We start from the raw sequence: 4,780 nt of genomic DNA on the forward strand, positions 1-4,780 counted from the left end.
TTTATGGCAGTTGTACCTTTTTGTCCTTGTCTTCATAAGAGAATATAATTCATTTTTTATACAAGCACAGACACCAGAGGTGGGACCAAGTCATTGCTATGCAAGTCACAAGTCTCAAGTTTTTGCCCTCAAGTCTCGAGTCAAGTTGAGACATGCAAGTCGCAAGTCAAGTCCTCCTACACTTTGAGTTTTCATTCCGTTCGAGTCATTTTAACAACAAATTAATAATATATTTTAATGTATATAATATTTATATTTAATTCTTCTTTTCATTTCGGCCTGTCCCGTTAGGGGTCGCCACAGCGTGTTATCCTTTTCCATGTAAGCCTATCTCCTGCATCCTCCTCTCTTAACACCAGCTGCTCCTCATGTCTTCCCTCACGACATCCATCAACCTTCTCTTTGGTCTTCCTCTCGCTCTCTTGCCTGGCCGTCCAGGCCATCCTCATCATCCTTCTACCAATATACCGACTCTCTCTCCTCTGGACGTGTCCGAACCATCGAAGTCTGCTCTCTCTAACTTTGTCTCCAAAACCTCCAGCTCTGCTTCCTGTTGTCTCTTCAGTGCCACTGTCTCTAATCCGTACATCATGGGTGGCCTCAACACTGTTTTATAAACTTTGCCCTTCATCCTATCAGAGACTCTTCTGTCACATTACACACCTGACACCTTCCTCCACCCGTTCCAACCTGCTTTGACCAGTTTCTTCATTTCCTGACCACACTCACCATTGCTTTGGACTGTTGACCCTAATATCTAAAGTCCTCCACCCTTGCTATCTCTTCTCCCTGGAGCCTCACTCTTCCCCCACCACCCCTCTCATTCATGCACATATATTCTGTCTTACTTCGGCTGATCTTCATTCCTCTCCTTTCCAGTGCATGCCTCCATCTGTCTAACTGTTCCTCCACCTGCTCCCTGCTTTCACTGCAGATCACAATGTCATCTGCAAACATCATGGTCTACGGGGATTCCAGTCTAACATCTGTCAGCCTATCCATCACTACTGCAAACAGGAAGGGGCTGAAGGCTGATCCCTGATGCAGTCCCACCTCCACCTTAAATTCCTCTGTCACACCTACAGCACACGTCAACACTGTTCCGCTGCACTCATACATGTCCTGTATTATTCTAACATACTTCTCTGCCACTCCAGACTTCCGCATGCAATACCACAGTTCCTCTCTGGGTACTCTGTCATAGGCTTTCTCTAGATCCACAAAGACACAATGTAGCTTCTTCTGACCTTCTCTGTACTTTTCCATCAACATCCTCAAGGCAAATAATGCATCTCTGGTACTCTTTCTAGGCATGAAACCATACTGTTGCTCGCAAATACTCACTTCTGTCCTGAGTCTAGCCTCCACTGCTCTTTCCCATAACTTCATTGCGTGGCTCATCAACTTTATTCCTCTACAGTTCCCAGAGCTCTGCACATCACTCTTGTTCTTAAAAATGGCCACCAGCACAATTTTAATCCATTCCTTGGGCATCTTCTCACCCGCTAGAATTCTGTTGAACAAGCTGGAGGGAAGTCTGGGCGTCCCTGCTAAAGCTACTGCCCCCGCGACCCAGATAAGCGCTAGAAACTGGATGGATGGATGAAGCTGGTAAAAAAAACTGCACAGGCCCCTCGCCTAGATGCTTCCTTACCTCTATAGGAATGTCATCAGGGCCCACTGCCTTTCCATTTTTCATCCTCTTTAATGCCTTTAGAACTTCCCCCTTACTAATCATTGCCAGTTCCTGGTCCACCACACTTGCCTCTTCTACTCTTCCTTCTCTCTCATTTTTCTCATTCATCAACTCCTCAAAGTATTCTTTCCATCTGTCCAGCACAGTACTGGCACCAGTCAACACATTTCCATCTCTATCCTTAATCACCCTAACCTGCTGCACATCCTTCCCATCTCTATCCCTCTGTCTTGCCAAACTGTAGAGATCATTTTCTCCTTCTTAGAGTGTCCAACCTGGCATACATGTCAGCATATGCCTCTTGTTTGGCCTTTGCCACCTCGGCTTTGCCCTACGTCGCATCTCAATGGGCGTGCTGGAACCTATCCCAGCACGCCCGCGACCATAGTGAGGATAAGTGTCGTGTTCTGCAGGGTGTTAAAAGTTTAAAGATAATAACAACTAACTCCACAGTAGCAATGATTGTGTGGGACAATTTGACCTAACAAACAATTATTTAGACCTTCAGCTTTATGTAGTCACTTATCACATGTTCATGTAGTTAAAAAGTTAGTTGCACATATAGCAACAGAGAAAGCTACAAACTGTTGGTTTTTCAGTGCTTTCAAATGCTTTGGTCAAAATAGTCTTATCAAATGAATGGGTTCAAGTCCAAGTGAAGTCACGAGTCATTGCTGTTCAAGTCGAGTTGCAAGTCTTTTAACATATTGTTAAGCCAAGTTTAAAGTCATCAAGTTCATAACTTGAGGCCAAGTCATGTGACTCGAGTCCACATCTCCGACAGACGCACACACATACAGGTGAAAAGACCTTGTAATGACATAAAATATAAACGCTCACACACATACTAATAAAAACACCGTACCTAAATGACCCAAGAAAACTGAGGCTGGGCACGAAGCATCCAGGCGAGGAAACACCATCTCAAGGAGCCCTCTACACTAAGGCACCACCATAGGCTGCAAACACAGACCACCAGCATGGAGCCCCAAGTGCAGTAGTGTACAAGGTACCCGCACACACAGCAGCCGGAGACACCATGAGACGAAACCACAGCCACGGCCGACCACAGCCCCCAGTGCAGAGGGCTCCCTCTGGGGAAACACTGAAAGTAGTAAAATATTATAAAACAGTGTAATCAATGCAAGAGAAATTATCTAAAAATAAAAAATAAACAACAACAGGCAAGACTTAAACTATTAGGCTAAAATGACCTAAATAGACCAATAAATATGAAAAATTATCAAAACAATAAATAACAGACCTAAATATATTAAAGTTGAAATAAACTAAGCATAAATTACAGACCTAAGAATATAAAGCAGCGTCACGATACAAAGGTATCCGTTTTAACTGGACCCAGTAGCAAGCGGAGGCTGAGAAGTTTGTGGTGAATGGTTTATTGACAAGGAAGTGGGAAATGGATCTCTGAGGCGTATGGCGGGTCGTCGAGACTGGGAACGTGCGGCAGGCGGTGGCGTGAGCAGGTGGATGTCTTGGCGGCGTGGTGGAAGAAGTCAGCAAGGTGGGGAACACGGAAGGAGCACTAAGGACGAGGAAGAACATGGAAGTCAGAATAATACAAAATAAGGCGTCGCTTACGTGAATATACTAGGCCGGTATACCACGGTGGAACGTTAATATTCTGGCGAGGATTTCCAGGATCAGGCAGGCCTTTATGCAGGTAGAGATGATGACGGATGATTAAAATCAGGTGCGCGGCGAAGGTGGTGCTGATTACAGGGAAGGGAGAGAGAGAGGGGGAGAGAGAGAGCGAGTGAGAGGGGCGCAATTCGCCACTCAAGCCACAAAACAGGAACTACAAGGACAGCTCAGGATGTAAAAATTAAAGCTAAGATAAATCAAAATAATAAATATTTAGTTAAATGCTGGCGGCACGGTGGACGACTGGTTAGAGCGTCAGCCTCACAGTTCTCAGGACCCGGGTTCAATCCCCGGCCCCACCTGTGTGGAGTTTGCATGTTCTCCCCGGATGGATGGATGAAATTGAAAAACTCAGGGAGCCAATGCAGTGATTTTAAAATCATCCATCCATCCCATCCATCCATTTTCTGAGCCGCTTCTCCTCACCAGGGTTGCGAGCGTGCTGGAGCCTATCCCAGCTATCATCGGGCAGGAGGCACCCTGAACTGGTTGCCAGCCAATCGCAGGGCACATACAAACAAACAACCATTCGCACTCACATTCACATCTACGGGCAATTTAGAGTTGTCAATTAACCTACCATGCATGTTTTTGGGATGTGGGAGGAAACAGGAGTGCCCGGAGAAAACCCACGCAGGCACGGGGAGAACATGCAAATTCCACACAGGCGGGGCCGGGGATTGAACCCCGGTCCTCAGAACTGTGAGGCAGACGCTCTAACCATTCGCTGATTTTAAAATCAGTTTAATATTTTCCCGCTTTCCGGTCTTCGTCAGGACATGCCGCAGAATTCTGTAGTAATTGTAAACATTAAATGATCTTTTTGGAAGACCAGAAAGTGGGGCATGACAGTAATCAATCAGATTAGTGATAAAAGCATGCATTGCGTCTCTGTGTTGGCCCGAGAGAGACAGGGGCGGACTCTGGCTATATTCTTCAAGTGATGATAACCAATTTTGGTGAAATTTTTAATTTGCAAGATAAAAGTGAGCTCAGAGTCAAAAATAACTCCTACATTTTTCACTTTCACTTTTTCAAGGATAATGTTCCTACTTTAGTAAAAGGTTTCTCTCTCTGGACCTCAGGACCAATGACTAAACCTCTCCTGGTTAAGGTGGAGAAAGTTCTCTCCCATCCAGGATTTGATGTCTAAAATACAGTTAAAAAAGCATCCATTTGACTGGTGTCATCAGGAGACACAGAGATGTACAGCTGTGTGTCGTCAGCATAACTGTGGAAGCTCAGTCCGTACCTCCTAATGACGCTGCCAATAGGGAGCATACCTAAATTGAACAATAAAGGACCTAAAATGTAACCATGAGGCACACCATGTTACTTTGTAGACTTTTGAAAAGCATGTATCTAAACTTACCATAAAACGTATCTCTGTGAGGTAGGATAAAAACCATTTATGTACGG

This window comes from Phyllopteryx taeniolatus, chromosome 1 (genome assembly GCF_024500385.1).
Source record: "Phyllopteryx taeniolatus isolate TA_2022b chromosome 1, UOR_Ptae_1.2, whole genome shotgun sequence".
Classification (NCBI taxonomy): Eukaryota; Metazoa; Chordata; class Actinopteri; order Syngnathiformes; family Syngnathidae; genus Phyllopteryx; species Phyllopteryx taeniolatus.